Source organism: Vicia villosa, unplaced genomic scaffold, assembly GCF_029867415.1.
Source record: "Vicia villosa cultivar HV-30 ecotype Madison, WI unplaced genomic scaffold, Vvil1.0 ctg.005364F_1_1, whole genome shotgun sequence".
NCBI classification, from domain to species: Eukaryota; Viridiplantae; Streptophyta; class Magnoliopsida; order Fabales; family Fabaceae; genus Vicia; species Vicia villosa.
The window spans coordinates 29026-42804 of record NW_026706610.1 but is presented as its reverse complement, the minus strand read 5'-3'; the positions used below and the strand labels follow the sequence as shown (position 1 = coordinate 42804).

Here is a 13779-nt window from a genome sequence, read left to right as displayed (position 1 = left end):
TATGTGAATGATGTGTTTGTGTTGTGAATGTTGTGTACAATTGGTGGATAATTCATAGAGTTGAATTATTGTGATATGTGGAAAGTTAAGATGGTAGAGATGATCTTAATTGCATATATTTGTGAGATTGTACATACATTCATATCATAGTGTGCCTTGAAACATAGGTGGAATTGCTTTGAAACACAAGCGTGGCTTGGATTCTAGAGTGAATCGGAAAGCGGTAAACTATATGTTTACATTTGGTGGCTTTGGTCTTGTCCGGATCTGAAGCGTGGCTAGATTCTATATGAATCGGAAGCGGTGGAACTTTGGGTCCATATTGGGTACCACATGCATAGAGTCACATGTCTTGCATTGAGTTACATTGGAGTTATGTGATGTTTGAATATATGTAATTATGTGATTAGGTGATTGTTATGTGTGCATGAGATGTGATAATTAAATTTGGTGATATTTGATACATGATTTTGGTGATATATGTAAATGAAACGTATATGATGAGAATGCAAATATATATATGTATTAATGATATATGTATATATGTGGAATATATGAACCATGTTTTGCCATTGTTGATAGTTGTATTAATTTACGTTGTGATTATGAAGTATATATTATTATGTGCTTGAATGACATACTTGTAAACTTGAATACATTGTTATAGTTGATAGTTAACATTATTGTTGTGATGCAAATTGCTTATATTGAAAAGTGGTGAATTGTGTATGATTTTATCTTTGCTATATGTATTATCATACTTTCCTTTATAATGTTTGATATCTCACCCCTTCTGCTGATGTTTCCCCTACCATGGGAAATGGGCAGGTACTCAAGTATAACTGTGGAAGTTTGTAGATTCATCGTATCTGGTTGGTGTGTCGCTCTGATACGTAGCACTCGGGGGTTGTCTATATTGTTGTTTCTATGTTGTTCATGTTTTAGTTGTTGAGTTCCAAATTGGATAATGAGAAGTACTATGATGTTTGAATTTGTTTCCGATTAAATAAGATGATTTGTTTATAAAGCTAAATGTTATGATTCCGCTGCATATTAAAATGAAGTTGGTTTGTCTAAGAGCTGTTATAAGTTGTTTTGTGCTTATCTGAGATTAAAGTGCTATGTATCTGTTTATGAGTTGTTAATATGAAGTAAATGTGATATCCCAAATACTTGTTGATAGTTTTTAAAATACTCTGATTTCACGCATGATATTTTCGGGTAGAATTTGGGGTGTTACATTAGTGGTATCATAGCAGGTCGGTCCGTCCGGCCAAGTTGTCGAGTCAGTTGAGTTGTGTGATAGTTGAATGCTGTCAGTGTTTTATTCCTTAGTACGCGACATGTGTGTGAAACACTGTTGGTACTTGTTCGTTTTGTTGCAGGGTTAGTTTAAGCGAAGTAGGGGAGAAGCTGTGCTTCTCGGATATGTTTCAGTTGTAAGTTATTGGTGTAATATATTGCTTAAGGAGACAGAACAATCAATGTAGAAGTTTGTTGGTTCCGAATTCGAAGGTAACATGGATTTAAGATTTTGTTTGTTTAACAAGTCGGAACGTCTTGGAATAAGGACAATTGTTATAAGATGGAATTTAGGAAGTTGCCATATTCAGCATTATTAGTGGACAGTGAAGTTATCAATTTAAGTAATCGTTGCGTAGGATGTTGACTTAAGAATAATGATTAAGCGACGGATTACGGCAGACCTTGTCAAGGGATCCTTGGCAAGAGATTGGAAAAGTTGTCGAAGTTGTTGGAACGTTCAAGTCGGAGTTAGAAATGTGAAGGGACGAGTATGATTCCAAGAATAAAAAGTGTTGATAGTGGTGTAAAGGAATTATGTTCTAATGTTATCACAAGGTGTGTGTTAGCATGTTCAGATGATTTTGGGAGTTAATGAAGTATGGTATTTTTGGTGACGTAAAGGATTCTATTGCAGTTAAGTAACGATGGTTTACGCTACCATTATGGTTGTCGGCTATCTATTGACAAATTGAGGAACTGATCACCCTTAATCTCTTGTTGATAGTAGACGGAATCGTATTGGAATGAGATAGACTTGTCTTACCAGCTTGATAATATTGGAAGTGAATAAGTCTGTGCAAGATGGTGCGATGTTGTTTAGGTTGTTTGCAACTTTGGATGTTCGTGAGGAAATAACGATTGGAGGATTATTGATAGTTGGCGCATTTGCATAAGTGTTTCCTGAAGATGTAAGTGATTTACCGTCAGAAAGAAAAGTTGAGTTTTCGATCGATTTAGTTCCTGGAACTAGTCTTGTATCGAGGGCTCCATATAGGATGTCTGCTTATGATGTTGAAAGAGTTGAAGAGTCAACTTGAAGATTTGTTTGAGGAGAGGTTGATTCGTTCGAGTGTGTCGTCTAGAGGTGCATCTGTTTTGTTGGTTAAGAAGAAGGAAGGTTTCGCAAGGCTTTGTGTTGAAGCAAAAAGGAAAAGTTGTAGCTTATGCTTCAAGGCAACTTAAGATTCATGAGAGGAATTATCTGACGCAAGATTTAGAGTTGGCCGCCGTTGTTTTTGTTTTGAAACTTTGAAGGCACTACTTGTTTGGATCGAGATTCGAGGTATATAGGGAACACAAGAGTTTGAAGTAGTTGTTTGATCAGAATGAGTTGATAATGAGGAAAAGAATATGGTTGTAATTCTTGAAGGACTATGATTTTGGTTTGAATAACCATCCGGGAAAAGCGAACTTTGTAGCAAATGAATTGAGTAGGAAATAATTGCATATGTCTATGTTGATGATTCAAGAATTGGAATTGTTGGAATAATTTCGAGATTTGAGTTTGGTATGTTGAAGCTTACTTGTGGTATTCTTGATGAGATTAGAGAAGGTCAGAAATCGGATTTGAAATTGGTTGACGAGATGAAATTGATTGATCGAGGATAAGGTGATAATTTTCGGATTGATGAGAACGGTGTCATGAGATGTCGTGATTGAATTTGTATTCCTGATGTTTCGGATTTGAAAAAGAGAATTTTTGGGATGAAGGGCATCAAAGTGGTTGAGTAATTATCCTGGTGCTACTAAGATGTATCAAGACTTGAGAAAGTTATTTTGGTGGCGCGATATGAAGAAGGATATTGCGGAATTTGTGCATTCGTGTTTGACTTGTCAGAAGTCAAAGATTGAACATCAGAAACCGTCTGGTTTGATGCAACCGTTGTCCATTCCTGAGTGGAAGTGAGATAGCATTTCTATGGATTTGTTTTGGGTTTTTCTAGGAAATCGATTAATTGTGAGGCAATTTGGGTCATTGTAGATGGATTGACGAATTTTGCTCACTCTATTTCGATAAGCAGGGATTATCCGATGGAGAGACTTGCAAAGTTGTATTTTGAAAAGATTGTGAGTTGGCATGGTATTCCATCGAGTGTTGTTTCTGATAGAGATCCGAAGTTTACTTCTAGATTTTGGAAAGTTTTGTAGAGTACTTTGATTATTAAGTTGTGTTTGAGTTTTGTTTATCATCTGCAAGCTGATGGTCAAACGGAGAAGACGATTCAGTAACTTGAGGATCTTTTGAGAGCTTGTATTTTGAAGCTTTGTATGGTCGAAGGTGTGGAACGCCTTTGTGTTCGTGTGGTTCTGGGGAGAGTAAGTGTAGTTTTGGAGATGAGATGGTTGCGTCGATGGTATTTTCGAGGACGAAAATATTCTAAGTGGGGGAGAGTTGTAACATCCCGATTTTTATTAATATTTTTATTAATTATATTAGTAATTATATTGTTTGGTGTTTTTAATAATAACTTATTTATTTAGTTATTATGTGATATAATAATTATTTAAGTATTTAATTATGTGAGTGTTTGTGTTGTTTGACTTAATTGAGTTATTAGAGAGATATAACTAAATGGGCCTAAGTGATAGAAACATAATGGATGGATTGATGGGTTAAGCCCAATTGACATAAGTGAAATAGTAAGAGAAGGTTAGGGTTTTAGAGGTTACTATTTTCATTTGGGGGAAAAAATAGGAAGAAGAGAAAAGAGGCAAAAGGGAAGAGAACAATGGTGGAAGAGAAAAGCTAGAAGAAACCTCATTTTCGCAGCAAGTTTCAGCATTGAGTCACCTTAGCAAAACGGATGTATCTCTCAATCCAACCGTTGGATCGTCGCGTGGTTTTGACACAACGTTCCTGACTCATAGAGGTAAGTTCTGACCGGAGCGATTTTGATTTTGAGGATTTTAAGTTCGTCTGATAAGCTGATTTCCGAACTGGTTTTTAGGTGTGTCTCCAAATTATGTTTGAAGGATTTATTTTGGAGAAAAGCTTAGAGCTATGGTGAAAGAGTTCATATTTGCCAAGGTAAGGGTGGGGTTCTTTCATGCTAAAGGGTTGTATGATAGTATGTTATAGTGGGTTTAATTCTATACTTTGATATCCATGTTCTTCTATGTTGCAATTTTGGGTATTTGATGATTTGTTGGAATGTGATGATATAAATGTGATAAGTTGTGTGCAATTGATAATCTATGTGTATTAGATTGTTATGTTTGTTGTGAGTAAACCATTGATAGTGAAATAATGGGTTTTGTTATAGAATTGGAAAATAATGGAATAGAAATATAATAGTTGAATTGAAATTAATATAGTTTAATTATTAATTGGATATTTAAATTATTAGTTGAATTGATTCCAATAAGTCTATGTGATTGGAATATACTTGGACTTGGACCAATTATTCGGTTTATCGGTAAATTACGGTATTTTGAGAAATTGTTTGTAATTGTGTTTTGGCTTGAATATGTATGTTGAGAAATATATATTGTCATGCCAATGATGTTGTTTTGATATTGATTCTTTATGGTTAGTTGGTTAGCATTAATTCTAATGATTAATTGCTTGATGTTGAAAATGTGTGTTCATGTATAATTGACAAAAATGAGAATTAACATGAGGTAGTATGATTACTAGTGTTAATTGGATTGTGTGACTCGTAATTGATTAATTGGCCTCTCATATGTGAATGATGTGTTTGTGTTGTGAATGTTGTGTACAATTGGTGGATAATTCATAGAGTTGAATTATTGTGATATGTGGAAAGTTAAGATGGTAGAGATGATCTTAATTGCATATATTTGTGAGATTGTACATACATTCATATCATAGTGTGCCTTGAAACATAGGTGGAATTGCTTTGAAACACAAGCGTGGCTTGGATTCTAGAGTGAATCGGAAAGCGGTAAACTATATGTTTACATTTGGTGGCTTTGGTCTTGTCCGGATCTGAAGCGTGGCTAGATTCTATATGAATCGGAAGCGGTGGAACTTTGGGTCCATATTGGGTACCACATGCATAGAGTCACATGTCTTGCATTGAGTTACATTGGAGTTATGTGATGTTTGAATATATGTAATTATGTGATTAGGTGATTGTTATGTGTGCATGAGATGTGATAATTAAATTTGGTGATATTTGATACATGATTTTGGTGATATATGTAAATGAAACGTATATGATGAGAATGCAAATATATATATGTATTAATGATATATGTATATATGTGGAATATATGAACCATGTTTTGCCATTGTTGATAGTTGTATTAATTTACGTTGTGATTATGAAGTATATATTATTATGTGCTTGAATGACATACTTGTAAACTTGAATACATTGTTATAGTTGATAGTTAACATTATTGTTGTGATGCAAATTGCTTATATTGAGAAGTGGTGAATTGTGTATGATTTTATCTTTGCTATATGTATTATCATACTTTCCTTTATAATGTTTGATATCTCACCCCTTCTGCTGATGTTTCCCCTACCATGGGAAATGGGCAGGTACTCAAGTATAACTGTGGAAGTTTGTAGATTCATCGTATCTGGTTGGTGTGTCGCTCTGATACGTAGCACTCGGGGGTTGTCTATATTGTTGTTTCTATGTTGTTCATGTTTTAGTTGTTGATTTCCAAATTGGATAATGAGAAGTACTATGATGTTTGAATTTGTTTCCGATTAAATAAGATGATTTGTTTATAAAGCTAAATGTTATGATTCCACTGCATATTAAAATGAAGTTGGTTTGTCTAAGAGCTGTTATAAGTTGTTTTGTGCTTATCTGAGATTAAAGTGCTATGTATCTGTTTATGAGTTGTTAATATGAAGTAAATGTGATATCCCAAATACTTGTTGATAGTTTTTAAAATACTCTGATTTCACGCATGATATTTTCGGGTAGAATTTGGGGTGATACATGCGCCACCACGAGTCTTCATCCTCTCCGCCGCGAATTGCTTGATGATTCACAGTTTCTGTTTTGCTTTAATGATACTTTATTTTGGGTAGAGATCCTCTCCATTTCTTAAAAGAAATTGAAGACTCCATTACTATAGTTTTGAGTATATAAAATTAAATAAATATGAAATAAATGTCACATGTCATGAAAATACGTGTTATTTATATATAAAACTATAATAATGGAGAAAGAGAAAAATCGAGAGGATCCTAAGCCCTTTATTTTGTTTTTATTCTCTTGGTTCATAAAATGAAAAAGGAAATGAATGTTTTCTTTAATAATATCAGTAATTAGTAATGATGATGATGTTTGCTTAGCTATCTCTCTTTCCCCACGTGAAACAGTGGCCAACAACATCTTGTTTTTATTTTTTATTTTTTCCTTCCTTATCTCCTAGTGATTTGAGCCAGTTGGTGACTGTGTGACAAGTGGCCATCGGAGCCACTTGTCTTCATCTGAGAAGATAACCAGAAATGGGATTCTCTACACACTAGCTTTTATTTTTATTATGCACTTTAGTTCTGGATCTTAGATCCTACATAAAATTAGTCAATGGACTAAATCAGATGGATGGAATTTATTCTGCTTTATTTTATGTTACTATTTTATTTTAATTAGTTTCTAACTTTAGAAATTTATATTAATTCTATTTTTAGTCCAAAAATTATGAAAAAAATTCACAAAAATATGTCTTATTATTTTACACCTTGTATTTTTTATTAGTTTATTATGTTATTTTTTCTCTTTTTCTTCATCTATCTTTCCTTTTCTTTCTTTGACCCGAATCGATAAAAGAGCAAAAAAATGAGAGGAAGTTGTATGTGGTTGATTTGAATCCGAATTCATCCTTCCTCCATTATTATTATATGTCTTATTATTTTATACCTTGTGTTTTCTTTTAATTTTACTCTTTCTTCTTCATCTATCCTTCTTTTTTTTTTCTTTGTCCTGAATCAATAAAAGATTAAAAATGAGAGGAAGTCGTATGCGGTTGATTTGAATCCGAATTCATCCTTCCTCCATTATTAATCTTTATTTACTAACTTTGATAACATACTTGACAAGTTTTCAAGATGGTTATCTTTAACAACTAACGACTAATTATAATTTCCGCATTTAATTATATGGTCCTTTATATTTACCGCTCTTATATTTATCATATCATCATATTTACTTTCTGCTATTTTTATTTTGTCCATTTGGACGTCATATTTATTCTCCGCTATTTTTCTTTTGTCCACTTGGACCGTGCTTTAATTTTATGCTAAAACATTAATAAACAAGATGAAACCTAAAAAACGCTTAAGGACAAATGGACTGTGGATTACTATTTTACTGTTATTTTGCCCGCTATTTTTGTCTGGTCGGATTGCTGTTGTGATGTGTGTAGGTATGTCCTCGAAAAGTCTTTGAAGGTTAACTCAAAAGCACTAAGATAAGGATTTCGCCCATTTGCAACCGTTACTCTGCCCGATTTCCATCAGAAACTTATGTGATTCTTCGAAGATTTGCAAGTTCATTTGGCTCCCTAAGTGGTAATTTTGGTTTTGTGTTGGTAATCCAAAGGATGGGAATTCTTCCTTGACTCAACGTGTCAAGTGTCGACTTCTTATTTTGGTCAGATTGTTTTTTCCCTAAACTTATATTTTCCCGCACTAGGATAGCCTCTTCATCTCCTCCCACTTCTTAAATTTTCAAAATCTTCTCCCTTTTTTCCAAAACCTTCTTATGTTTGAAATCCCTTTTAAAATCTTCTTTAAAACTATACTTAGCCCTTGTTGGCATTTTCTTTCAAAAGTAAGCACGATTAATCATTGTCATTAGTTGCGATACCCCACGATTTTAATATTGATTGGTACGACGAAATCTTTTCCATGTGAGAGAGCTAGTGGCATACTTGTCGATTTTATCCGAGTTGGCGCCCTTCTCTCATTAGTGACGCAAAGAATTTGTTCGTTCTCATATTTAAAATCAATGGCTGAGTATTTGCCCCGACGATGGTAAACGTGTTTATTCCTTTTAAACGTTTTTTTCCCATTTTAAAAGCGGAACTACATTAGCTCTGACTTCTCCATTGCACCGAGGAGGTATGTAGGCACAAGGCTTAATGTCTTGCCGAGCTTATTTTAAAAATCAAACAAACCGTCTCTTTTGCACACGATATCTTTTATAAAACACAGATTTTAAAAAAGGTTCCTGTGGAGTACCACAGATATGAGGGGTGCTTAAAACCTTCCCCTTGTATAATCAACACCCGTACCTAAGATCTCTTTCTTGTTTTAAACTTTGGGTTTTTTTCGTTCTTTTCCCTTTTCCTTTGGAAATAATAAAGCGCGGTGGCGACTTTCACTGAAATATTGAGTCGAGTCAATTTAATGGCTTCGATCTCAGATTTTCCCCGCTACAATTATGTGGTATGAATGTGTGGATGTGAGTTTGATTGATATGCATATATGTGGAATGATGAATCATTTTATATGAATTAGAGAATGTGATGAGAATGAGATATATGTGATTAATACATATTTGATGTGAAATGTGGAATATATTTATATGTGTGAGTGATATATGTGTATATATGTAGAATCGTCAATATGTGAGGTTGTGAATTTGATTGCGATGCTTAATGGTATGGAACATGTTAACTTTATATCGAAGATAAATACATGTTTTGTGAAGAGTGATGAATTCCTGAAATGTATGCTTACTTATGTTGCATTTCCCATTATTATATTTTCTATTTAGAATTTGAATTCTCACCCTTCTGTTTGAATGTTACCCTTGGTTGGTAACGTGCAGGTTCAGAAGAGTAGTTGCTTGATTCGTGACTTAGCCAGAGAGCTCCGAGGTTTCGTTTTGATTAGGTAGAGAGTCATATGCTCTGATCATGTAACACTTGGGGGTTTTCTTAGACTTATGTTCATGTTTGAATATTGCTATTTTATATGGTTTGTTGAACACTGGATGTATGTGATAACATTTGGATATGTTTATTTAAAGGTCGTTGTAGCCTATGATTGTGATTTTCAAGTAACAAAGATATAGATGTTGGTTGAATTTGGTAGATGAATATAGTATGGGATATATTCATTGAAATCTTTAATAGCAATTCAATTGTTTTCCGCAAGCGTTTATGCATAATGTATGAAAGCATGAGATTTACATTGTGTTACAAAAAAAAATGATCTTTGCATATCAAGAATGTTGGATGTTTTGTTTTAGGTTTTCATTGCAATGAAAATAACATGTGACGCCCTTTTCCTTTATGCATGCTTACTCTGTTTGATTGTATGATATATTTGGGGTTAGAAAAGGGGTGTTACAAGCACCTTCCTCCTGCCTTCCATGTCGAGGTTCGCGATGGCCAATGACTCCGCCTGAGGCACAGACAGATAAGTGCTTCCCTCAAAGAGCCCCGGTTGAGAAAGCAAGTCTGCAGCAAAAACTGGACCTGTGGGGCTTCTCTCATAAGATCTACATGTACATTCACGTCTCCCTTTATGTGTTTCCTTTTCTTCCTCGGGCTTTCGTGTTGAGGAGGAGAGTTGTTTCCCATCAGAGAAGAAGATAATTGATTGCTGGAGCCACTTGAGCCATCATCCATGGGCTCGTTCTAGAGCTACACTACTCAGTTTTTGGGTGCTTCTTTCCAACCTTCCCTTGACTAGAAGCCATCTTCATAATACGATCTTGAAGACTCGACATGTTCTCCGTAACAAATAACGAGCAAAATTTAGTATACCGAGGAAGAAAAGCATATAGAGATGTTAAAAGAAAAACAACTACCTAAAAGCAGTTTAGCGTCCTCGAAGATACTACACACGGGGAGGCCTTTGGTGTTGATAAACTGAGTCTCATAGATGGCTTGGCCCTGATCGTCAAGGATATCCTCCCCGGTCCTATTTACCCACTGAGAAATGGTAAAACCGTCGATAAACTTCACCAACTTATCATAGCTACGTTGGTCCTCGGGTTCCAACTCGCCAGGCTTGGTGTTGTAGAAATTTGTGCTCTGATCAAAATGTGCCCTACTTCAGCGAAGTGGGATTTTCGCGACCAATTTCGTTACTTAGATCACACCCTCATTTTGATGTACACTCTCGTCCTCCTTGATCACAACCCTCGACTCAAACAAGGAGTCAGTATGTGCTTGGCTCACGGGAACGACCAAATAATACCTATTTATGAAGGTGCGACCGGAGCACGTGAACGCTTAAAACAACTTCTTTGGATGCTTAAGGGACACCTATCTATGTTTCCAGTTGGGGGATTGTCGTTGGAGGTGGAAACAACGAAAGAAAAGGGGGAGAGTAGCGTTGATTTGGAGGTATTAGCATACAATCTCAAACGCCTGGATGAAGGCAGTCAAATTCAGGTGTAATTGGGAGGGCGTCGGCTCCGGCCGAGTAAAGGCGCCGATTTTAAAATTGTTGAATGGAAACCGAAGGCCCATATCTTTGAAAATGTATTCGTACATAAGGAAATGATTCATCGGGAAATGCGAACAAATCTAATCTTCCTGGGTAGGTTGGTAAACTACCCAATTCCTAGGGACTTCCCTCGATGATCGTAAATACCTCCCTCGGGGAATCGGCGTAAGGTGACGTTATTCCTAGGGGTTTTGGCCCGACCGAATCCATCTTTGAATCGGTGATCGTGTCTACCAGATTAAGACCTTCAGCATTGTGAGCCATCGTACCTAAAATACAGAGGACAATAGTGAATTCGACGCTCAAATCAAATCCACCTTTACACTGCAAATCATGTGAAAGTGCGAAGAAAGGCACGGGGACATTTCCCCGGCCAAAGCCCTTACTCAATGACAAGAGAGATACTCACGGGAACATTGTCCTCGGCGGAGGACTCATGATTAAAATTCATAGGTACCGCGAGGAGAGTTTCCTCATTCCATAAAATTTGTGATGCATTTCACGAACCCCGCGGAGAGTACCTCCCCGACGCATGAAGTTCATATTAAATTCATGAATATCACAGAGAAAATGCTCCCTGACACATGAACCTCATCTTAAATTCATGAATATCAAGGAGAGAATGCTCCCCGACACATGAACTTCATCTTAAATTCATGAGTTTCACAGATAACATGCTCCTCGGCCGAAGAACTTCATCGCAAATTCATAAATCCTAATGGTGCAAAATCTATTTCACCTTCACATCGGTGGCGCCAAACCAAAAACTATCGTAAAAAACTAACTCTACATATTGGCGTCGGTATGTGGAAGTGGCTAGGCCACCGCCAAATACCAATATTCCTCGGAGTTCCACGTACAAACTAGTTGGAGAAAAAAAAACCAAAAAGAAATAAGTAAATGAGAACCTACTTGATTGTCTCGAGGAAGTAAAGAACTCTGGTAAGAAAGTAACAAAAACAAAAGGACAAGGGGAATACTGTGCAACTCAGAGAAAGAAATGGTGATGGAGGGGATGGCGAAAATTACAAATGACTCCATCTTTGTCTCATTTATAATTTAAGTCCCAGCGCGGGAATTGAGATGTTGCCTCTGTAACACCCTATTTCCCCATCGTGAATTTACATAAATAATCAGAGTAAATAAAGCATGCCAATCATTAACAAATGGGATGCTACATCGAAACATCATACAAGTTTTCTCAGATTTATAATCAAAGATACATAACACAGATATTCGGATGAACCGACATAAATGAAGGATAGAAAAACACTTAGAAAGGGGGGGGGGGGTTGAATAAGTGTAGCTTTAAAACTTGTAAGATAAAAACAATTTGCACAATGATTTTTATCCTGGTTCGTTGTTAACTAAACTACTCCAGTCCACCCCCTTGGAGTGATTTACCTCACCTGAGGATTTAATCCACTAATCACACTTGATTACAACGGTTTTCCACTTAGCCAACTGCTAAGTCTTCTAGAGTATCCCGATCACAACCTGATCACTCTAGGAACAAACTGCTTAGACAACCTCTAAGACTTTTCTAGAGTATTCTGATCTACCTGATCACTCTAGTTCTTACAACTTAATGTAAATAAATTATAAGAGTATTATAATGATTCTGAAAAGCTTTAATCACAACTGTGATATTTCTCTTAAAGTTTAAGCTTAAATCTCACTAAGATATTACAACAGCAATGTAGTGAGCTTGATGACGAAGTTTGAGAGCTTTTGAATTTGACAGCGTTTCAGTTTAATGCGCAAGTGTTGTATGGAGCTTCTCATCAGAACTTCATATATATAGGCACTTGAGAAGATGACCGTTGGGAGCATTTAATGCTTTGCGTAATCCGTACAGCATTGCATTTAATGTTTCACTCTTTTGTCAACTACCTCGAGCCTTGTTTCCATTGTGTCTACTGACGCTTCCTTTAATAGCTTCTAACGTTCCTTTTGTCAGTCAGCGTAGCCTGCCAGTCTAGTACTTGCTTCTGATCTGATGTTTGTGTAAACAACGTTTGAATGTCATCAGAGTCAAACAGCTTGGTGCAGAGCATCTTCTTGTCTTCTGACCTTGAAGAGCTTCTGAGCGTGATACTATGAGAACTTCAGTGCTTCTGCTTCTGATCTCAAGTTCTTCTGATGCTTCCATAGACCCATGTTCTGATTCTGCTTGACCATCTTCTGATGTCTTGCCAGACCATGTTCTGATGTTGCATGCTGAACCTTCTGAGTCAGTTGCTTCTTGCGCTGATTTTGTGCATACTCTTTGTATAATTCCTGAAATGGAAATTGCATAGTATTAGAGTACCACATTATCTCATACAAAATTCATATCTATGTTATCATCAAAACTAAGAATATTGATCAGAACAAATCTTGTTCTAACAATCTCCCCCTTTTTGATGATGACAAAAACATACATAAATGATATGAATTTGCGATCAGAATATCAGACAGCTAAAGACAATTACACAGCTATAGCACAAGCATATAGACAATGTGTGAATATGTCTCCCCCTGAGATTAACAATCTCCCCCTGAGATAAATAATCTCCCCCTGAAATAAATACTAGAAGAATTTTTTATAAATAAAAGACTTCCCTGAGTATTTCAGTAGAGACTTTCACATATGCTTAGATCTTCAGAACATTCACAGCTTCTGATTCTTGCTTTCACAGGACAGCTTCAGAACTTGAATTTCCTAGATCTTCAGAATATTCATAGCTTCTGATTCTTGCTTCCATTGGACAGCTTCAGAGATTGAATATCTTCTCGAGTCATTACATGCTAGATTGTATCAGAACATTGTTGAATGTACTAGAGCATCATCAGAGCATCTCTACATCCTGAAATGTTACAGAACAAACTAAACGACAAAAGTCAGCATGAATGAATCAGAACATAAAATATGTATCAGAACATATAATTATGTATCAGAGCATACAAACATAAAATGTTTCAGAGCATATTTTATAACTAAAACATGCATCAGAACATATAAAGAATAAGAATGAAAGTTTATTCTATCATCAGAATATCAGAACATTCTTCCTTCTTGCTTCTGATTCTTGAAGCTT

At 35.8% G+C, this 13779-nt stretch overlaps 1 long non-coding RNA gene across 1 annotated transcript; it reads left to right on the top strand.

Moving 5' to 3' along the window:
- The first annotated feature begins 3954 nt into the window (after nucleotides 1-3954).
- LOC131642586 (uncharacterized) lies at nucleotides 3955-5939 on the top strand. Its single transcript, XR_009295943.1, has 3 exons — nucleotides 3955-4175; nucleotides 4254-4333; nucleotides 5816-5939. It is a non-coding gene; the product is annotated as an uncharacterized LOC131642586 (long non-coding RNA).
- Nucleotides 5940-13779: the final 7840 nt, after the last annotated feature.